The sequence below is a fragment of the Alligator sinensis genome, unplaced genomic scaffold (genome assembly GCF_000455745.1).
Source record: "Alligator sinensis unplaced genomic scaffold, ASM45574v1 scaffold100_1, whole genome shotgun sequence".
Classification (NCBI taxonomy): Eukaryota; Metazoa; Chordata; order Crocodylia; family Alligatoridae; genus Alligator; species Alligator sinensis.
The window spans coordinates 1,752,946-1,776,959 of NW_005842193.1; the positions used below are offsets into that span (position 1 = coordinate 1,752,946).

Here is a 24,014-nt window from a genome sequence, read left to right on the forward strand (position 1 = left end):
GGGCTTTTAAAGTTAAACCACTTATAACAAATTAGATAATTCCTGTAATTTACTAGGAAGATGCCAGCTAGACTAACTATTTTGATGTAACCTTGGATTGGTCTGTGTAAAACATCACTAGTGGGGTCACATTGTTATTAACTGAAGTTCAGAGGGAAGGCTCTCAAAGCAGAGTTTCTGTAGGAAGTTTGAAATTGGTGACCTGATAAAACAGCAATGAAAATTTGAATGCCAGGAGTTGTAGTAAGTTCTGAATATTTTTTGTCTAAATTAGGCTGTTTACCTTAAGTTCTTGTCCTGCAAAGAGTTCTTGTTTGAAATATGTGGGATGTTATATTTCGCATTAATTTGTTTTGTGAATTTTCTGCAAAGCTTTAGTTCTCATCTTGGCTTATTATTTGTTCAGTATTTTGACTTGCATAAACAAAGGAGTGATAGCATGGTTTGTTCGGGATGCTGAGCTTTGTTTGAGCTAAAAGTTTTTGTACATCCCTCCTGCGAAAACTTTAACCAGTTATTTTTGAGGGAGGCTTGTGTAGCAGTGAAAAATAGCTAATATTGAAGAAATTATTGATTTGAAATGCATCAAGAAGCAAAATTTAAAATGGCCTAGCTGGATGCTTTTCATTTATGTTCACAAGTCCTATATCTCCGAATCAGTCTTGTATGCTGCAATGTATTCATTGAGTGAAAAATCTTGAACAAATGTGCTGTAGAAAGGGAAGTACGAAAAATCAGTTTGTCCATTTTAGAGGGAAGCTTATTGGAAGGGAATGCTCTGAAATCCATCTTTTCAAGAGCAGTGACCAACACCATAATGAAAATCATGCTGAGGGCAGGTTTGTGCCATAGGTCAGCATGGCTATTTCCAACTTAAGGACTTGAAAATCCTAGAGACCATAGCATAACTAGGGTGGAGAAAGTGGGACACCAGCCCTGGGTGCCTACTTAGAGGGGGCACCAGCAGCTTCTCACTTGGCAGTATTTGTGCCCAGGTCACCAAAATTGCTAGTTACACCACTGCCTGGCGAAGATTCGGGAAGCATGACTTGTGAACTTAATTACTTCTGAAGGACCAATTCTAGGGTAGTAACAAGTTATTTTTCTTAAATATTCATGCTTACACAAATCATGAGATTTCTCTTTTTCATCCAACTGTTGCCTCCTGGCTACATAATACATTCATATTTTCCCAAGGCAGACAAGGATGACTTAGAGATGATCACTAAAAGTTTAGGTACAATAAACAGAAATACTCAACCCGTATGTTAATAAAAGGCTTGGTGTAGTATAGAAAAAGTATGTATACTGTAGAGTTTCTGTTTAAGAAAAGTTTAAACTTCTTGTAGAATGTGTGATTTATGCCCTTCCATAGCCATGACATGTCTTGGGGTTCATGTGAAGCCCAATGCTGAGATTGATAGTATGACTTCTTTATACAGTCACTGAAGTTAGAACACAATTATGAAAGCAGCCAATTGCTGAAAGTAATTGACAGTAAATGACATAAATCTAGTCTAATCTGTTACTCCTCTCAAGAAAAGAGGAAGCTGATGTAAGCTAAGGAGGTGATTCCTTCTTTTAAAAAGCAATAAAGCCCTCTGGTATCACCACCAACAGGGGAAGCTGTGTAGATCTTTGGGTATCCTGGCTCAGCAAAACTGTATGGAAAAATAGAAGGAAAAATGAGAGAGAAATCTAATAGTGCCAAATTACTATAATTAGAATCAAACATTAAGTGACTTGAGCATCTCATGTTCAAGTCAAAGTATGCCTGCCCCTAAGCAAAAAGCAGGAAAAATGTGTAGTTGAATGGAAAATGCACAAAAGTATTTTCAGGCCTGAAATATTATCTGTTAAGTGGAAAAACAGCTTAGTGAACCCAATAAAAAAGATTGTAAATTACAGGAAGTAAATTGTAAGATGGAAATTAGGAGGGTTAAGACAGACTTTGTATAGCTTGAGGCCAGTGTCAAATGGCACATAACAAGGATTTATTTAGGCATGTCAAAAGAGGGTCAACAGATTTGCTAGGGTCCAATATTGTGAAAGAAAAGAAGTGCACAGCAAAGATGAGGATGTTGCAGAGAAGGCAATTAGGTTTTGCATCTGCATTTGCTACCTGAACCTATTTCTGTAAATATCAAAGAAGTCTTTCTTAGGTACAAAATGGTGTTAAAAAGGAATTGGAACCAATGTTAGATAAAGTTGTATAGCCAAAGGGACAGTGTCCTGGGTGTAACTAGCCTGATTGAAAACTTGGATGTACACCCTGAACACTTCATTATGCTGCGTAAGTTGAACAACATAGCTGTGGCCTTATGTTTTTAGCATAAGCTTAGCTGTTTAAAAAAAAAAAAAAGGTTTTACCAGGCCATCAGAAGGGCTCACAGGTAGCATTTGCTCCGTGGGCCATGCTTTGGGAATCCCTGATCTAACAGATCACCAAGACCAGATGGATTATGTTCAAAAGTTGTGAAGGAACATAAGAAAAAAAAAAAAGGCAAAGCTGTTCTAATAAAAATATTGTCGTTAGAAACAAATACTGTTTGGGAAGATAGAAAGGTAGTGGATAATTGTACCTTTCATTTAAAAGAGTATTAGTCATGATCCTGAGAGCAACAGACTTTGAGAGAAGCAACTTGCACAGAATAAGATGCAACCAGCCGGGCACCTGCAAAAGATTATTTTCTCATTAGTTTTGAACAGTTTAAGGAAGTCAGTAAAATCATTGACCTAATGGTATGTTATTGTTTAGGACACTACGTTGATCCAGACCTGTCAGGGAACTGGTGCGTCTGTGGGCAGCTAACTTAACAGTGACCCCCTAAACTGATTCCCTCTCTCTATAAGTGTCTTCGTCACAGAACAGCTGTGAAGAAAAGCTTGATGTTTATGATTAGGGGGTCTACCCAATTTGAGGAGGCAGCCGGCCAATTTTGTGGGCAGATCACAGGGCAGCTTCCATTTTTGAGGGGTGATTGTGGACCCCCACCACCCGCCACACACACCTGGCTGACGGGCCAGTGGTCTCACCCCTTGCCAGTGATTGCCTGCAAGGGCTGTCTATCATACACCCCCACCCCTTGCTGCTAATTGGAAAGAGGTGAGGCTGCATGAAAGGCAGCCCCCTTAACCAATCAGTGGCGAGGGACAGGGGCAGCAGTCATCTTGAGCTGCCCTGTGTGCTGGCATCCCCCCGTCCCACTCCGGAGGACTGCACAGCGAGGCTGCAGTGCTGTGCGGACTTCTGGTTCCTTCTGGGGAGCCAGCATTTTATTTTCAGTAAGTTTTCTTCTTTTTGCCGCAGCTTTTGGAGGCAATGCCAGATTTTATGGTTTCTGCAAAATCCACAAAATCATGAATTCAGTAGGTCCCTGTGTATGAAGTTCAGTTTAGTTACTATCTGAGGTGCTCAGAAAGTATCATTTTCTGTTCTTATATTTCTTAAGGTGACTGTTTTTAAAAAGAAACTAGAAGAAGCCAAGTCATGGAATGGAAGGTGAAGTTATTTCATAAACAGAAGACTGGTTTAAGTATGAAAGGAGGTTAACAGTCGAGTGCCTGTGATTCAAAAATTAAGTTCAGTGTTTAGTTTGTTAAGCATCAGGACAGTAGTGTGACGAGTAAAGGTGGCAAAATTTGTAGCTGGCATGGTTATAGGCTAGTCAACTAGAAAAGACTATAAGGAGCTCCAAGAAGGATTTAATAAAGCTAGGCAGTGAAATATGATAGTACATGAAATTCTCTGTAGGTGAGTGTAAGGCATTACTCATTGAAGGGAATGATTTGAGCTCTTCATATCAATAAGTCCTAAATAAATTATAATTATTCTTGAGAGTAGAATTATCATTACAAATAAGTTGATACAATTGGCTAAGTTTGCAGGCATGCTCTTGAAAACAGTATAGATTCCTTTATAAAAGCAGTGAAGAATATAGGAAATATTATACTGCTATCAAAATTAATAGTGTCCTTACCTTGAATATTGTATCTGGTTCTGGTCATCTCCATTTCAAGATAGACCTGACTAAAAATTGGAAAACGCACAGAAAAGGCAACAGTTATGTAGAGGTATGCGGTGCCTCCAGGTGAGCGAAGATTGAATGATTAGGATTAATTTTATTTAGAAAGGAGACAGAGATAGTGTGATAGAGGTAAAATAAAATAATGAGTAGAATATGGCAGCTGGGACTCTTGCACATCGTTATAATAAAAATACGATTCTGAGAAAATTAAAAGCAAAATTGAAATTGATAAAAATACTTTTCTACATAATGCTTTAAAAAACCTGTGGAATTTATTGCCAGAGGATGTTTTTGAGTGTAAAAGTATCAATTAAATCTGCAGTTTCACTACTTAGGTTGAAAATTATTATAAACTTGCACACTGTTGGACAAAAGTCAGCTGCCAGCTGTGTGGAATAGGAACAGTCTTTCTCAGTGGATCTATCATTGTCATATTTACCTGAATCCAAGCTGACCATGAATTTAAGATGACCCCCAGGTAATTAGATTCTATACATGTAAAATTAGTTTTTAGATTTTATATATGGAAAGTAACTGTTGGAGGATCATCTTAAATTTTGTCACCACCACCATTGTAGTGGGAGAAAGCAGTGATGGGGGGGGTAGGTGGTTGAAGTCAAATAATGGGGGAGTAGTGGGTGGACAGGTGAGGGGGGCATCTTGCCCCTTGCTACCTGTCCTTCTCTGCCACCCACCACTCCACAGACTAATTCCCCCTCTGCTTCTGTACCCTGCAGCTTTGGGCCATTGCTCTACTTTCCTCTGTCTCCCCTCTCTCCCACTGCTTATCTTTGCTCCACTGCTGACAGGCTCCATGCTCCGAGCAGTAATGGAGACTCTTGGTGCCAGAGCAAGGGTAAAGGGGAGGGGAGGTGTTGGGGTGGTGGCTGGAGGCTGTGGGGCGTGGGGGAACAACACCAGTGGGAGGTAAGTGGGGGGTGAAAACAGGTGGGAAGAGGTAAGCTGCTTGCACCCCCCCACACATGCACACTGCTTTGGGTCCCCAGGGCTACCAGGGGAGAGGTGGGGCTGGAGGCAGAACCTACAACTCCAACTCCTACCTCATGTTGGGCCAGAGCTAGAGTCACAGCAACTGTCTGCCCTCCCTCCCCCCCCTCCGTACTCGATTCCAAGATGAGGGTCTCTTTTCCTCATGTAAAATGGTGGGGGGGGAACCTCATCTTGGAATCAGTTAAATACAGTATATAACAGCCCATTATGGGAAGGGGTTTAGGTTCCTGTAAAGCGTCTGGTACTGGGCACTCCACGATAGGAAAGTGAAATGTACTGTTCATCATCTCCAGTGTGGATGAAATGGAAATATTTCACTTTTCTGATTTTGTTTTTGAGTTTCATCAGCTGGAAAGATAAGAAATTGATTTGATGGATCAAATTTTGTTTAAATGCAGCATGTCGCAGTATGCCCTGTTATTCTGTATGTAGATTCAATGATACTGAACACCTTGGAGGAGAACTTGAAGATACATTTATACCCTCCTACTTAGGCTTACATTTATGATCTTACGTGTTTTGAACTACATGCAGCTACAAAGGTGTGGAAGAGGTAGAGACAGTGGAAAGAACTAGAGTATGTTGGTGATTTTAATTTTAAGTATAGGTAAAAATAAAACTCAAGACAATATTGGGGTTTTCTGTTTCACCATGCTCCTTTCCTACATCAAATGGTAGACAGTATCTTCATTTAGACCCTACATTTGATTAAGTATTTCTTATTACCAATTGCATAATTAATCAGTCCACTTTTAAAAATTATTTTCAGTTATTGTAGTCTGATCACATGGAAGAACCCCACTATTTTACACATTGGAAAAATCACTTTAAAATGTCCTCACAATTGCATGATTACTTAAACATCATGGCATTTAAAAAAAAAATGACTATATTGTTTTAAAATATTTTAAAGGTGTTATATTAAATTTGATTCAGAGGCTGGAAAAGACCATCTCAGGTGGCATCTTATTAAATACTTAACTGAAATCCAGGTTTGATTGTCTGCATTTCCTTTATATAGAAAACTTAGATATCTTTTTCCAAGGAAAGTATTTGGTTATTCACTTTGGTGAACACATGGTAAGTTGTATTCCATTTTCTGTTTACATCCATGCTTTTAATTATTTTATTCCAAATTTATTCTAAAGGCTGTTGCGATAAGATTAATAGCTCGGTAGTTGCCCAAATCACTTTTATCCTCCTCCTTTTAAATAGAGGTATTATATTTGCAATTCTCTACCATACAGTACACCTTTCAGCTTGATCGGTTTTTAAAACTCCTTTCTATCACCCCTGCAATTTCACAGGCCAGTGCTTTAAGAATTCTGGGATGGAAATGATCTGGTTCTACACGCACCCCTTTCTTAAACACATTATGCTCTCTGAGTTTTGCTTCTTCCTCCGATATAGTCATTTCTATTTCCATTCCCTCATTTCCATTAGCCATCCTGCCTTTTTCCACAAGCAAAGTATTCCTTTCGTATTTCAGCCATACTAAGATAATTTTTAATCTACCCTATCCATGCTGTATAATGACTTTTCATTTCTTGTTCTCTTTATATAGCTAAAGAATATTTTAATATTGGTTTTCAATTTTCTTTGCAAAGTAACTCAACTTGACTTCTGGCAGTTCTTATGGTAACTGTGCTGCTTGATTTCTGCACTACAGCTTGCTTTGTTGATCAGTCTATTTCTTCATGCCTTTTAGGCTCTGCTTGTTCCTAATGTTCTTTTTGAAGTGGTTATTCATCCAGCTAGACCTGGAATCCTTCCTTACATTCTTTCCCCTTTTTGCTTGGGATACAGAAAGATAGTTTTTGTCCCCTTGCCTTAAAAACAAACAAACAAACTTTGTCCGTATGTAAGTCCTTGGGTTCCTCTCACTAGTGGATTTCAATATCTAGTTCTCTTAATTTCTCAGAATATGCCCTATGGAGATGAGGAAGCTTATTTACAGACCTACTTTAGTTTTTTTCCTTAATTTTAATTTAAAATTTATCAGCTCAAGATCACTTTATCCAAATACATTTTCCATAGTTCTTTAATGTTGTCATTGCCTACCAAAACCAGGCCAAAAATAGCATCTCCTTTTGGTGAAAAAATCTGTTGATAGCTGCATTCAGGAACATCTGGGCTTTACTGTTATTAATTTGTCTCTGATCTATGTCTAGGAATTTAGTCTTCCATAATGACATAGTTCCTAGCAGGGGGTTTTTAGGGCTGTGCGAAACAGAAGCGTTCTGTTTCGACAGAACAGTGTTTCGTGTCGACTTTTGTTTCGAGTCGAAACAGCTGTTCTGTTTTGTTCCGTCAAAATGTTTTGCCATTTCAACTGTTTTGACGTTTTGCCCATAGGATATAATGGGGAGGGTCGAAACAGGCTATAAGTTTGCCATTTCTGGCCAGATTTGGATGAAACTTGTAGGAATGGTAGCCCCTTCTGAGGGCATAAAGCATGCCAAGGTTCAAGATGATAGGTGCAGGAAGTTTGGAGAAACTGCACCCCAAAGTCTTGAGAGAGAAACTCATGTCACGTGTATGTGTTAAGCCACAGAGGGGTCAAAACTGCAGGGATGGTAGCCCCTGCTGATGCAACAAAGCCTGCCAAGTTTCAAGGAGATAGGTGCAGGGGTTTGGGGAAACTGTACCTCAAGCTACAGACAAGCAAAACTCGTGACATGGGTGACACTGTGTGTTAAGGCGCAGCAGGGTGAAAGCTGCAGGCCTGCTAGCCCCTGCTGTGGCCACAAAGCCTGCCAGCTGTCAACAAGATAGGTACAGGGGTTCTGAGGCCCTGCACCTCTGGCCACAGGCAGGCAAAACTCGTGGCATGGGTGTTTGTGCAACTGTGTCCGTCTTGGGGCAGAGCAGGGGGAAACCACTGTAGGCCTGGCTGCTAGGCCTTGCTGCGGCCACTAAGCCCGCCAGCTGTCAAGGAGATAGGTGCAGGGGGATTCTGGGGCCCTGCACCCCTAGCTGCTCACAGGCAAAACTCGTGTCATGGGTGCTTGTGCAACTGCTGCCTCTCATCAGGCAGCAGGACTGAATCCCCCATCACTTGTCACCAAGACCTGAGGGTAATAATTGACCACAGTATGAACATGAGCTGGCAGTGCGATGCTGTAGCCAGCAGGGCCAACAATATGCTGGCATGCATCAATTGATGCATCTCCAGCAAAACCATTGAAAAGAAGTGATTCTCCTGCTCTACTCGGCTCTACTCAGCACTGGTGAGACTGCAGCTGGAGTACTGGGTCCGGTTCTGGGCTCCGCATCTTAACAAGGACTTGGTAAAGCTTGAGAGAGTCCAGAGAAGGGCCACGCATATGATCAGAGACTTGCATGGCAAGCCATACAAGGAAAGGCTGAAGGACCTGGGACTCTTCAGCCTGAAAAAGAGAAGGCTAAAATGGACTTGGTAGCAGCTTACCTCTACATCAGAAGTGTACATCTAGGGCTCGGGTGAACAACTAGGAGTAATGGTCACAAACTCCTGGAAGCTGGTTTCAGGCTCAACATTAGGAAAAACTATTTCACAGCTAGGGTGTCCAGACTGTGACTATTACTCCTAGTTTTTCCCAAGAGTGGACCACAGGCTTGATTTGATAAGTTACAGTATTTTGAAGACTGATCTGAAGTGCCAGAAAGGTGTTCTGTGTACTTCTGGTTCTTTTAATTTTTCTTCTGTTTTTAATTTGACAGGTACTAGTTTTGGGTAGTTGTCCCTGCTTATTTTTTTAACAAATGTAAAATGCAAATCAAGTTGCAGGCTGTAAACTCCACACATGAAGATAAATTTAGGTTAATAAATGGTGGTAAAAGTAGAAGTTAACACATTCAAATCAAGAGAGCAAACTTTAGCCAGCTTTTGAAGAAAAGCCTCCCAGTGTGTCTGTGTACAAATTCTAGGGAAGCAACAGAAATCCTGTTAGGATAGTTAGAACTAGACTGGGAAAATATTAGTGAACAGTGAAGAACAGGTCCTGCTTTGGCAAGAGAGATGCGCCAGATGACTTCGTAGGTGTTTGCCATTGCTAACTATTGTGGTATGATTATATTGTTATCTTTCCTTTCTTTCTGCAAGGTCATTTCAGCACACGCGTCTAATTAGGGGACAGACTGTTGTTATATAAGCTTGTAATGACAGGTAAAAGGTTGTACACCTTTGACTTGTCTTTTTCGCTGGGTTATGAATGCCAGGGTTGCCACACCTGTTTCTTCATGATAGTTTGGCAAGGATATCTCCCATTTGATTTATTTGCTGTAGTAGCATTATTTTAAAAGAAAAAATCTACCACCTAAGAAGTCATAGAATAGTCTAAAATATAAATAGCACTTTCCTCTTTCAGTTAATAGCCCATTGCCCTAAGAGAGATTGTATTTTGAACATATTTATGACTGCTCTACATAGTGATGGCAGCTTAGTAGAAATTTATGAATTGGCCTTCAAAAGAAGGAAATTTGAGCTACAAAAAGAGTGAATTATGGTTTGCTTTTTAGAAAAAAATATAACTAGCTGGCGTATTTGTTTCATAGAAGGACTTTGGTAATGATATTAATACAACATTTTGTTGGAACCACTATCAAAATTGTGAACAATTTAATGTAGAGCTGTCTAATTGATGGCTGCTGAAGGGCTAATTTACAGCCCCGAGGCTCCCCCCTCATTCTGGTTGCAACAATAGCCAGGGCCTCCAGGGGTGCTCTTACAGTGCTCTAGGTGTAGTGGGGGTGGTGCTTTAATGAGAGCGGCTCTGAGATCTGCTCTCATTAAAGTGCTGCTGTGTCTCATGTACCAGCATCCCTGTGCTTAAAAATGGCAGCAGGGGCACTGATGCACAAGATGCAGGAGGCCGCTGGAGTATGGTAATTACCATGCTTCAGCCGACTCAGTTAATCGAGTTTGCTCTGACACACTGGAATTATAGTACATCAGAGCAGCCTCCACACTCATGTATAGGTGCCCCAGAATCTCCTTCTATCCTCCAGCTTCCAGTTTCTGCCCTCGCCCCAGAGAGCAGTGCAGCATAACCCATGGGGCACAGGGAGCCTGCAGTCTGGGACAGTCATGCGGCATGGGGAGCCTGTGGCCGGGGATCTCAGGGTTGGGAGCCAGGCTGCCATGTTCCGTGCAGCAAGCTAGTGGGCCCTCGTGGCAGTGTGGCACCTGGGGCTCATGCTAGTGTGTCTTGTGCTGTGTAGCCCCTGTTGGTGCATCCCACTTAGAAGTTGGACAGCCCCAACTTAATATATCAGGTGTATCTTCTGTATTAATGAAGCATAGCTCTTTTCTATAATTGTTAATATTTTGTCCGCTGTATTGTGACCTTTTCGGAGGAAATTGCTCATCTCCTTCACTGGACAGAAAAGGAAGTTTGATGGCTTCTCATTCTTCCCCATCTGTGATCATTTAATTGCGTCATCAAATACTGAGTAATACAATATTGATAATCTTAGTAGGCCAGCTTTTTGATTGTCATTTAATGGTGGTAGATTTTGCTCCATAAAAGTTTGAAAATGATTAAAATAAGGGTATCCAACTTGCTTTGGGTTGAATCTAACCACTTTGGTTGAATTCTCGGGCTTCTGCCAGCTCCTAAGTGTTTGTTTGTACCTTACTTCTTTAGTGTATTCATTTTTAGTTTTATTTATAGTAGTGTCCAGGATGTACTTAAAGGGATTTTACTCAATATTTTTCATTTCCCTTACCTTAAAGCAGGTATACTTAGTAATAAGAGGTACTCCTTCCTTTTGGATAGGAGTGGGAAGATGAAATCTAGTCCTCCCTGGGGTGTAAGATATTAGGCAGCAGTGCAAGCATCCCACCCACAGTTCCAATTTTTGGTTACAATACCAGCTATAGCACCTCCAAAATGTGTGAAAGGTATCTAGGATCTCTTACATTATCTAACACCCATCTCTGCCCTTCAGCCTGGTCTGTGTGGAACAGAGGCCACTTAATACCATCCCTTTTCCACTCTGTCCTTGCAGTCTCACTGCAAAAGACATTTACAAGCCATTCACTCTGATGTGAATTCCAACTTGCAGGAGTTACAATGACCTGGAGTTACACCTTGCCCCCATAAGCCCTCATATATATACCCCGCAACATACCCTTTGCCCCCATGCACACCCCCACCATACACTGCCTTTTAATTCATTCTCTCTGCTAGTAAGTATAATATTACAAATGCCTAAAAAGTCGAGTAAAAATTGCCTCTTCCCCTTTGTATCTACTTCTGGGCAAATACATTTCTAAATTTTCTCAATTAAGTTTATACAACTCTAACCTCTTTGTCCCTTCCCTTAATAATCTTCTCCATTAAAATCTTCCCCCATAAATTCCTTGAGTACTCTAAGATTTGATAATGCCCATCCTAAATGATTTTTTAAAAAGATTATTATGGAAAGAACTGCATTAAAGAATGATAATGACCATAGACATTTTCCGAAATGCTAAAACTACAGTGCTTCATTTTACAAATATTTTCTTAAATTAGAACTTAACTCACCTCTTTATATACCACATTAATTATTAGTATTTAACCATAGTGCATTTAAATTTCTGTACTTTGTTTAAACAATGTTAAATGATATGGTGCATGTTTGAACTCTGCATCATAGTCAGTGCATTGGTGGGAGGTAGGCATCCCTGGTAATTTGCGTCTCAGACAGGGCTTTAATAGAGATGTAGTTTTAAATAGTAACCAGCAAGAAGGATTTCTCTCTTAAGGGGTATCCATTTATAGGACTCAGCTGTTGAAGCTTGAGGATAGCATTAGGCTTAAGTTTAATCTCCTGTATACTATAATTTACAGGACTTAGTTTAGAGCATCGCACTTCCAACTGTTTTGGTCATATGTCTAGCAGAGGAACTGTTTTGGTGAACTAGGAAAACAGAATTTGATTCTCATTAGCAAAAATTGAATGATAGACAGGGAGTCGACTGCTGCCTACTATTAAGGTTGCCTGATACTTCCCATTGTAAGACCTGTTTTCAATTGTTTGCCAGATGTTAATGGTTGGAGCTGAAATTTTCCAAGCCAGTTGTCTGAATATTTTGGAAAACTACAGCCAAACAGTCCAATTGTTCCTAAGAAACAGGTTAGGAAAAACCAAATGCATTTGTCCATGTTGAAAAATTCTAGCAACCTGTTCTTCGAACAGCTCAAGCATCACCATGCCTTGTAGCAGGGACTTGAAATTTGGCAGGGATGTGACCTTTGCATCAGGGATATGCTCTTTACAGCCCTTGGAAAACTCTAGCCATATGTGGCCACGTTATTTTCAAAGGTTTATATTGTGTGTGTGCATGCTCAATGAATACTTGGATTTTTAGCAGCATAACAAGACCCCGTCAGTCTCCATTACAAGGAAGAAGGACCCTTTAAGGAGAAGGCAGACAGACTGGAAACCACACCTTTGAGAGCACTAGTTAAAGGAAGGGTCCAACAGCAAAGAAGGCAGGAGCTCTGACTCGCACACCATTGGGTGCCAGCGCCTGCACAGGACCTGAGTGTCCTAAGTGTCCTCACCTGCTGCTGCTGCTGGCAGCAGGGGCTGTATGCCATGTGGGGGAGTGTGGGGTGGGTCCCCACACCCCACCACCCTCCCTCATACCCCACAAACCTCACACATGCACACCCTGCCCCTACAAGCCCTCATATATACCCCCCAACATACCCTGTGCCCCCCATGCACACCCCACCATACACACACACTTACCCTACACCTTAACATACACACCCACACCACACCTAACCATACACACACACACACACCACACCATACATGCACACAATATATGAGTAAGACTTTATTTTTTAGTTGTTATTATGCAATCCCCTCTATATACTGTGTACAACACAAATCATGACAAATACTTTTGCAGTAAGATTAAAGCATGTTATAGTAGGTGTTTGACTTTTAGTGTATGATTAGTTTTTTTTATGGTTCCAAGATGGCAACCCTCCCCTCCCAAAAGGAGTATTCCCATGGGGTGGAAAGGGGAGGGGCTCACTGTGGCAGGGGGTGGGACTTCCAGTCCCAATATGGTGACCAGGCGGTGGGGCAACTGTCAAGGGGCGGGGCTACCCATGCGGCCCTTGACAGCTCATCAAAACTCATTAAGCATCCCTCCAGCCGAAATAATTGCCTGCCCCCAAGCTAGAGTATCTGAAGATTCAATCTTCACTGAGCATGTTCCAACTTCTTGCTGGTCCTGCAACTTACAGTACTGTGCTTGTGCCACCCCCTTAAACTGACAAAACCTGTTCCAGCTGGACTTCCCTTATTATGACTGCTCCAAGCTGATGTAGAACCAGGTCCGGGAACAGAGAGCAGGTACCGTCTCTACTGTGCTCTCAGTAACCCTCCCTGCTCTGCCCCCACCAGCACACAGGAAGGGTAGAGGAAACCATATCAAATGCAGATGGGCTAAAAGCTGGAACTGGGGTACAGGTACAGGGAAGGGTTTAGACAAGGAGTCTGGGACTTGAAGTGGTAAGACCTGGGATTGGGGTCTAGAGTGACGTAGGATACGAAGGTAAGATAGGTTTTATATGTATAGGGATGAGCAGGAAACACTAGGATAGTACAGAGTCTTGAAAGAAGTGGGGACTGGGAACCTAAGGCTCCTGAGTTCCACTATTCCTCTGTCATTGATAAGCATCTGTGAAGCTCATTGGTAAACTGTGTCCTCCTTCTAGTGCTGCTCCATAGCAGTGGTAGTTTCTTATCATCCACCACTTGCTGCATTAGCTCACACAGCAGAGGTCTGTGGTGGATCTCAAGTTTCTAATCCTGCTTGGTCAATTATGTGGGTGTCAACAGAATGCTGCATAATGATGGGACAATGTCCTTCAGTTTAAAAAAAAACTCTAGGAAATTACATATTTAAAAAACTACATTAAAACAACAGTTTTACAGCTGTGAAGTCAAACAGTTAGAAGGGTAGGAGATGCCAGAGTTAAGGTGACTTGTGCAACCTTAATTTGTCCCCTTTCTTTCCCTGTGTGTGTGCATTATGATATTGCACCTAGTTATGTGGTCCCGTATCATTTTTTCCATTCAGTACACAGAGTGAATGTGCTTTGGGGATGAGTCTGTGTTGCACAGTAGGAGAAGACGTTATCTGCAGGACTCATTTCTTTGTTACAAAATTTGGAAGGCATGTAATGAATGTCAGGATTGCTAGGAGAGGGAAAAGAGGGTCTTGTGGCTTACACCAGGGGTCGACAACTGTGGACTGTGTGGTGGACTCAGGGCTTCAGTGGCATTTGGCAGTGGTGGTTTTGCATGTGCTGTGCTGCGCTGCAGCCAGGTGCTTTGCTCATGTCGCACTGCAGCTGGGCGGCAGAGAGAAGTGGCAGTCGAGAGAAGTGCCAGCCCACCTTCCACCTGAGCTGGGTCATTCTGGCCCACTGCCAGAAAACATTGCCCACTCCTGGCTTTAGACCTTAATGCTGTCCTGAAAAACTGGATTCTGCTTCTGCTGAAGAGTCTCTATGTGATGTTAGCAAGTTCCTTAAACCACATTGCACAACTGGTCAGTGCTTGTTATGTATCTTATTTTCTGAGTGTCTGACTTGAGACTGTGGGGTTTTATTTGCAGAAGTGCTTGGCACTTGTAGTTGAACTGAAATTAATGGGAGCTGTGATTTGAAAATAAAATGTTTAGTACTGTGATGAAGCTGGTCCTAGACATCTCAGATTAGGCAAACAAAGTTAGTAGATATGTTTTACCATAATCCTACTGAGCCTCAGTCCCACAGCTGCAAAATGGAGTAATACCATCCGCTCACCTCACAGAGGTATGGTGAAGGCAACGTAATGTCTGCAGAGCACTCCAGTTCTAAAGTGGAGAGTGTCCTAGAAAAGCTCTCAAAGAAATTAATAATTCTTGAATATTGTGCAAGAAATACTGTCTATTGAACAATTAAGAGAAAACAAAATATTGCATAGCTTTTCATTAAGGCCCAGATTCATAAAGGCACCTAATCCACTACACAGCATTATCACTGCATTATACCAGCTAAAATTTAGGCATGTGTGTTCATAAATGCTGTCCAAAAAATGAGTTATGCATCCTGGGTCTCCATGCCATCATAGTCATTGCACTGGGTGAGGGGAGGCATCCCTGGTAATTTGAATCTCAGACAAGGCTTCAAAAGAGGTGTAGTTTTCTCTTAAAAGGTATCCATTTGTCTGGAGACATTCCAGTGCTCTTTGGTCAGGATCCACACCTCATAGGCCATTCAGTAGAAGTGCAGAAAGAAGTGCATGTAAGGACTCCTAGCTTTTTTCTGGACTAGTGTGTTTCAGTTACTTCCTGCAGCCCTGAGTTCAGGGTTTCTGTTAATGTGGGTTTCAAAATTCAAAACCTCCAACTAGTCTTAATTACTTAAAGGCCTAGCTGTATTGAAGCACAACCAGGAGAGAAAAAGACACCCTCCCCACCAACTTGTAAACCCAATGTTATTTTAGTATCTCAAACAGTAGTTAATATAAAATGCAAAAAAAAAAATAATTCCCCAGGGTCAAAACCCAGGGTTCCCTCCTTACTGATTTACACTGACAGGCTGCCTCTTGCTTGTCCTGCCTCTGAGAGCAGCCATGCCTTTGGCCACCAGGCGAGCCAGACAGCCAAGTGAAGGGATGGAGACTGCACTCAGCTTCGTTTAGCCCAGCCCATAGCCTGGTGGTGAGGGAAATTTCCTGGGAAGTGATAGATGTGGGTTCAACACCCCTACATCTGAAGTAGGTCTAGACCCCAGGTCTCCCACTTCTTGAGTAAGTGTCCCTGTACCTTGGCTTGTGAACAAAAATTGGGTGGGTCCTCTCCCATGTTAGATCGTACCTAATAAAGCAGGCCCCTCAGGAAACATAGGTACAGAGTGACTGTTTGGGAATCCCAAACAGACTTATGCAGGATTCAGGCAGTAATGCACTTGTCATTCAAAACAGCTGACATAACATACCAGGTATGCACAAAAGCTATATTTTCTAACATCTGTATCTGTTTCCACCTAAGCAGTAGGCCACATGGAACTACACTGAAATGCTGAGGACTTTTGATATGCAGTAACATAGATGTGACTAGCGCACACAAAAAAACTTGGTCCATGCATCAAAACTTTTACCATATGCAATTGGGAGTGAAAAGAAAAGAAACCTTTGTCTCTTCCACAGCTTCCCCCACAAAATCTTCCTTCTGAGGTCTGCAGTACTTCAGGAACTGCTGTCCACCATGACTTTCCCTTAGTAGTCCAAGCACACTCTCCAGTTCTGGTGTATTTTGGAGTCCATTTATAGTACCTGGCAAAGTCCATTCATAGCATCTGATGAAGTAGGTTGTTGCCTATGAACACTCATGCCTATCAAAACCAGTTAATTTCTAAAGTTCCACCCCCGCCCCCAGCCTACCTTCTGCCTGACTTCAGATTAACATGGCTAGCTTACCTGCGTGGACAAAAGAAATTGGATGGATCAGAAAGCAACAAGCACTTTTCCAGAGAGAGATGTGATTGCACCTAAATCAGAGGTATATCAGAGCTGATGGAGTGTTCAAACATAACATGAAGCACCTTGCAGAGAAGTGCTTCAGAGTTGTTCCTGTTTTTCTAGGGTCAGTTTTGAAGTGGAAATGCCACACATTGGGTATATACATCTATACCTTCTCATTTTGGAGTGCTTTAAAAGCATTTGGAGCACCAAAGTCTATCCATGCTTTGAGGAGATTTCTTAAAGAAAATAAATGGACAGCAACAGATTAAATGTGTCCTTGCAGAAGATGTTCTTGATCATTTTTGGAAGATTTCTGCCTCACATAGAAACCATTTTACTAGTTCACATCTTCTGAAAAACTTGGATTTAAGTAAAGGAAAATGTCATCCTCAAATCCATGGTTAGATCACAGCTTATAAATTGATCATTTTGTCCTAGTTGGTTATTAGTGGCTGGCGTTGTATATGTGGGTGCATGTATGTGTTCATACACGTGCACACACATGAATACATACATATATATCTCTGTGTATAAAGATTTTATGGTTTACTTTAGATTTTATTAGGTTAATTAGTAACATTTGTTCTATACTTCTAGTATTTTTATTTTTATTTTTTTAATTGTTTATTGAGATCAATTTATTTTCTGCCTTCAATGTATATTTGTAACACAGGTTAGTTTTCTAAACCCAGTGAGTTCTATTTTTTCTATCAGTATGTCTAATATGCACAACTTACTTTAATGTAAAGGGGGATGGTGCTTTATCTCATGTCAGTATGCATACACTTACCTGATGTCAAGTGGAAACTGAACTGCAGTAAGTTCTCCTTCTTTCAGTGATGGTTAAGCTGCTGTGGCTCAGTTTCTGTTGCCTTGGGGTTCACCAAGAGTGTTCACACAGGCATGTACTTTGGAGTGGCAGCCCTATTCTCTTTAGCCCACCAGTAAATTGTTCATGTGCCCACCATATCACTAGCAGCATTAAACCTTTGGGCTAGGGACAGAAATTGCACATAAACTGGTATAAGTGATTGGAAACCGGTTCACATCTGTAACACAACAGAACTTCAGTGCACATAAACCATTTTCAAAATGGCGGAAACTGATTTAAAATAAACCTGGCTGGATGTAGTACCAGACTTAACTGATTTAGGTTAAATCGGTTTATTGAACATCTGTCCCAGATCCCCTCCAGATTCCAGTTAACTCACAGTCCCCCAGCATCCCAGGATGTTTTGCGCCTCCCCCCACCCCCATTCAGAGTGGCAAGCTAGCCTTGGCCCAAGCTGTCTGCTCTCGCTGAGCAGGGAAGTGTGCTCTAGCACACTGTCTTTTGGCCTGAGTCACAAATGCATGTGGCTGCATTTCCAGAATCAAAAGCGAATGTCTGTTCACTTGCTTATCTGTTCAATCTATGCAGTTTAGACTAAACTATGAAGATTGAATTGATTCAGCCTCAGACTTTTTGGCTAGGTATAGACGGTCAAAAAGCCCAAGGCTGAATCAGTTCAGTCTTTGTAGGTTAGTCTAAACTGCACAGATTAAATTGAAACAGAAATGAACAGACATTTACCTTTGATTCAGAAAATGCAGCCACATGCCTGAAGTGGCTCATGCCAGAAGCTAGAGCTTGGCTTTCTGGCTGTGTGTTCCATTCCTCTTCCTGCTGCCCCTGAGGTCTCTGGGATTTGCAATCCAGAATCACAGCAGCAGGACTCTGCAGGATTGCTCATCACTTCCTCTTCCTACTTCCAGGTTGCACTAGGATTTGCAGTCCACAGTTGCAGCCAGCAGTAAGTTTGAGCAGGGGAAGGAGTGTTTAACCCCCCTCCTTGGCCCCAGAACCCAGCCGGGGTTTGCCAGGGGAAGTGGGGGGCAGTTCCTCCCCTGTAGACTAGGCTGCATCCCCAGCCAGGCTTGCCCCCCTCACCTCCTTGTTATCCAGCCTTCACTGCTCCAGCTAGGGAGCAGAGGGCGGGACCAGCCCTGTTCTCTGAAGCAGACAGCCCAACCCAGCCCAGGTCTGGAAAGCAAGTTGGGATGTTAGGGGACTGTGATTTAAGTTGAACTAAGAAGGGGTCTAGGACAGAAGCTTCATAAACCGGTTTGACCCAAATCAGGTAAGTCTGATACTACATCCAACCAGGTTTATCTTAAACCAGTTTCAGACATTTTGAAACTGGTTTATGTGCACTGAGCTGCTGTTCTGTTACAGGTTTAAACAAGTTTCTGGTCACTTAAACCCGTTTATGTGTAACTTCTGTCCCTGGCCTTTGACCATTTGTACTTTGTCTTGGTCTTCTGAAAACTGAGTTCTGTTCAAAACGAGATATTAGCATGCCCAAAATACTGTGTGTAAATTTTTCAGTATTCCTGATACAACTGACACTGTTGTGTTTGTTTTTCCATTTAAGAATTCCTGTAATGAATCACTTAATTGTCTTAATAGCTTAATGCCATTCTGCTTAACTACTGATATTAATGTAGTACTTATCATAGTAAAATTAAAAGATATTTAATTGATCTTTGTTCTGAAATATATTTGGTTAAGACAGACAACCTAGAAGGACTGTACTGTTTTAAAATAAATTTGCTGTATTCATCTAGATAGAATAATTAACTATATTTAACATGACATTTAATGAGAATGTGATTTAAAAGATGAGGAGCAAGTCTCCTCTGCTCCATATCCAGTAATGCTAACTTTGTTCAGCATATATACACATGCTTTCACTTCATATACAATTTACCATAAATTTATGGTGTTTGCTTATCCCTATCTGACCTGGGATGTCTTTCTTCTGTTAATTTAATCTGAAACAATGCAAAAGAAGCTTTTGCTGGCTAAATATCTTATTTTTAGAATTGACTTCGGGGTTGGGGAGGTTTGGAAGTACACCTAAGTATATGTTGCAATCTGTAGTGTAGAACATTGAGGGCATGTTGTATGTTACACTTAGAATGTGTTAACTGCTTAAAAAGCAAGCATCCACATGTTCAAGCAGTGAAACATGCTAAGTGCAATTGTATCATAGCAAAGCTACAACTTTTCACAAGAGGAGTATCTCTAAATCATATTAAGTAACACACGTTTAGCTATTGTCTGACTGCTCCACAGAGTTAATGAGTTCAAGATTCTGGTGCAGAGCTGGGGACTGGGACCAACAATAAACTGACAGCCCCAGCCCCAGGACTACATTGGAGCTAATTTAAGGTATGGGTCCAGCAGCAGAAGTAGCATCCTCTCCTGAGCTCCTCTTCCCATGCTTCACTCCACCTGCGGCTGAGACGTAGCTTGCCCCAGCATGCCAGGGGCAGGCACTCCTGGGCTGGGTGGTGCTGGGCACGTGGCAGGGACAACACGGTCTCTGGGCATTGGAGTTGCATATCCTCATGGGGAGATGTACAAGCTGTGGTGCCTGGTACCGGAGCCAGTGTTGGGAGCGGGGAGAGGAGAAGCAGAGCCAGGTCCAGCCCTGCCAAGAGCAGGCTGGGATCATAGTAAGCAAGTACCCTGTGGCTGCTCAGAACACAATCTAACTCTTAATACACTACTTTAGTGCTTAGTACAATTCATATTAAACATGCACTGTCTCGTGTAACAAGTCCCTGAGTCAGAGTTGCATTAATCGGTAGGTCAACACTTGGGGTCAACATTCAGCAGACAATAATGAAAAGATCTATCCCCACTTATATGTTTTAGTTTGGGTTTTGACCGCAGTGGGATCATTTCAATAGTTTTCAGCACATTCTTGCATGTACATGAAAGCTTACATATATTAGCCAAATTTGACACGAAATTCGCATAGTACTAGAACTGGGTCTTAGTGTTTCCCTCTGTTCACAAAGACGAAGATGGAGAAGGGCAGAGGCAGTGTTTTTCAGTCTTGGTCTATGGCAACAAAAAAATAATCCATCAGTGTTTAATTTAAATTTTTGTCACTACCTACTGCCAAATGCATTCACCAGAAATGTTGAAATGAGACTTAAATCTTTTGAGACTCTTTAGAAGGGCAGGAAAGGCATATTTAGAGTCTGACATGCAGATGTAGAAAACAGTATGGTGCACAAGAACATACTGTGAGATATAGTGTTTCACTGTCCGTTAACTTTAGACCTTGTATGTAGTCATTACACTTTGATGCAGGAAGTGACTGCAATAAAACTTGGGCTTGTATAGAAAGGCTACACTCGAATGAAAATAATCTTGTAGGATTCTAAAAGCTATGCTTGTAAGGAACTGAATTAGATGGAACTGCTTGAAGTTTAGGTTCATGTACCTGTCACAAATCACTTTTAATTTGATATACTTTCTTCTGCTACTTTCAACTTTTGGGATATTCTATTTTGTAAGTGCTTTTAGATGGATATAGAACAGGGGTGGGCAAAGTCCAGCCGGGCTAGACTGGGCCCACAATGGACTCCATTTCCCAGCAGCCCCTGCCTGGATTGCTGCAGCCAGTTTCCATGGAGACCCCAGCAGCGGCAAGGCCATGACAGTGCAGGATTAGGATTTCCATGGAGACTGGCCCCAGCAGTGCTGTCAGGGCGTGCGGCTGAGCAGGGAACCGTTCTGGGACCAGGATTTTGTTGTGGTGACAGCATGGTCCAGAGCCGTGACCAGTCTCCATGGAAACCCTGGCCCCATGCTGTCACTGCCCTGCTGCTGCTGTGGTCTCCAAGGAAACTGGCCGCAGCAACTCAGGCAGGGGCTGCTAGGAAGTGGGGTCCAGCTGCCAGCCAGATTCACCATTTTGCCCACCCCTGATACAGAACCACCATAATGACAAACTGAGCCTTGAAAATGTATGGCAGTCTAATGTGGGTCTGTTATTAATGGACTTTGTTGACTCAAAGAAAAGAGCAGTATATGCTAGTCACATATGCAGATAACGTAAACTTGGGAGGAATTGTGAATATGTCAGCAGATAGCATATTTAGAATGATTTAAAACTTGTAGAAGTAGATAGTCGAGGTTTAAAATTACCTGGGTTGCATTGTATGGATTATACTCTTTTCTTAGACTGTTACTAGGCCATGCTGGGGGAAAAAAATTGTGGGGCTGAGCTTTTCTGACCAACAGTAATATAACAGCGTTGACATATGCATTTGTCATAATTCCATTTCAGAGTTAATATGCTGTTAGTCTAAGTGGAAACCATTCATACATATTTTAGGCTGGATGCAGACTTGGAATATTAAGTTCATCCTACATTTTTAATTTGCAGTCAGAATACAAACAAATTAATTTTAAAATGAAAAACATGAGGACTTGGTTACACCTCTAGTATAAGTTCAGTATCTTGATTCTAGTGTAAAATAATGGAGTGAGGCATTTTAGAAAAGAAATTCATCATCTTGTTTTCTTTCAGCCTCTTTAAAAGTTCTTTTGAGTGTCTACCTGTTCCCTTAGTGCTGTATCCTGTCCCAAAGTAGAGGAGGGCCTCTCAGACCCAGAAATTCAAACAGTTCCATGGTATGTGTACAGACAGGAGGCATTTGAAGTGGGGAGAATTGTGTATTATCTGCCCTACTTGTCCACACTCACTAAATGCATTGAAATTCAGCTCTGCCAGGTCTAGGAGAAAAGCAGTGGATTCTCATATTGCCTCAGGTGAATTGAGAGACTGAGGGGAATACAACTATAGCCTTAGAGCAGGGCTAGATTAGTTGCACTGCTACTCCTCTGGGGGTTCTTTGAACAACCGTGCGGGGCTTGGGTTTTTTTTTTAATTGGCTGCCAAAAAAAGGAGACAGTTTGGTTTGGCTCAAACCAGACTGAATAGTTTTTCAGATTTTATCATCAAAACCAAAAAAGGAAAAAAATCATTTTTTTTTTGCAGGAGGTTTTCTTTGATTCTAAGCTGTTCTCCAGTCTGTGGAAGAAAAAGGAAATGCGCGCCTAGAATCTCAAAACTGCTGATGGCGACACCTTCCACTTACTAGTTCAGTGATTAGAGCACTGACCAAAGGTATGGGTCACCTTAAGCAGGAGATAAAGTATCATATTTTCTCACATGCCTCCAAATAAAACATGCACCTTGTTTTTGGAAGGCAGAATGCTGGAAAACTCTGTGACAGAAATATGGAGTGCCCAGGAAGTGTGACATCCCAGGCGACAGTTCCTTCCTTATTCCCTCACCTCCTCTCATTGGAGCTATTCTACTTCATATGAAGTGCCTATAGAGACAATGAGCAGAGAGAGAAATAACTATACAGTCTGGTGGGGCAGGGTTATGTTGTCACTTTCTCTGTGTGTGTGTGTGTGTGTGTGTGTGTGTGTGTGTGTGTGTGTGATATTAAACAGCAAGGTCCAAAGGGATCCCAACTCTCAGATGAATAGCTTGCTGCTAGGCAATAATATCGGGTTAGGTGATAACTCAATTACTGTACATGTATCCTTGTTCACATCTCATCACTTCTGAAATAACATTCAGTGATTCTTAGATGTCTAGCCTTGTGTGTTACATTGCACTTATTGAAGCATGCTAACAAAACATTATAGGGATTCATCAAAAAGTGACTGGCTTTTAGGGCTGTGCAGGCCTTCGGTTGCCAATTCAATTCGGTGAAGATTTGGCAGCCAAATCTCCGAATCTGAATCGAATTGGAACCCTCTGAATCGATTCGGAGAGATTGGATGATTCGGACATAGACGCAGCTTTAGATGTTTTTTTCTACGTAGCTCAAGGTACCGGGTGGCTCACGAACGCTGCAATGGTGGGGCAGATGGAGCGTCCCATGGGAGCACAGGTGGGTACCCGGTGTGCTCGGCAGCAGACCTGGAAGTGGACCAGAACTATTTCTGGTCCACTTCTGGGTCCGCCACCAAGCACACGTGGGCGCGCTGCACCGCGCCCCCACCCCCTTACGCTCCTGTGGGACGCTCCATCTGCCCCACCATCGCAGCATTCACTAGCTGCTCCTGGTACCTCAAGGTATGTAGAAAAAACATTTAAAGCTGTGTCTATGGCTGAATCGCTGATTCTCTGAATCAGCATCAAATCTTCAGAAATCTGATTTGTCTGAAATCGAATCGGGACATTGATCCAGATCAACAAATTGAATCACTGTCCCTGATTCAGGCCGAATCTAAATTGAATACAGCACATTTCACACACCCCTATTGGCTCGCATAAAAGAACAGAAACTTTTCTCTCAACATAAAACTTTTTTGTCTTCCCCAGGCCCATAAGGGATATGTAGCAAAACACTGCAAACATATGTGCACACTCCTAAGAACCCTAAAGCCACAACTCAGATTCTCCAGTTTGCAGTCCTGCAAAGTTTTTTATCCAGCACCTGCATCTTAACTGCTCCAGCATTCAGAAGCTTTTAGCATTTTTGGGGCACCCTTAAATTCAAGAAAACTGTTTTTACCTAGTCTTTTTCTCCCTGTTTGGCCCCAGACTCTCCTCTTCTTTGCAAGCCTCACTTGGCCTTTCAGAAGTGAATCAAAGCGCTTGACCC

At 42.0% G+C, this 24,014-nt stretch overlaps 1 protein-coding gene across 6 annotated transcripts in view; it reads left to right on the forward strand.

The window, feature by feature from the left end:
* ATXN7L1 (ataxin 7 like 1) overlaps window positions 1–24,014 on the forward strand; it is a 195,278-nt gene that overhangs the window by 69,646 nt on the left and 101,618 nt on the right. Inside the window, exon 2 of one of the 6 annotated variants that reach the window (XM_006026447.3) lies at window positions 22,388–22,516. The exons of the other annotated variants lie outside the window; for them this stretch is intronic. The gene's annotated coding sequence lies outside the window, so the exon portion shown is untranslated. The remainder of the gene's footprint in view (window positions 1–22,387; window positions 22,517–24,014) is intronic. 6 annotated transcript variants of the gene reach the window in all.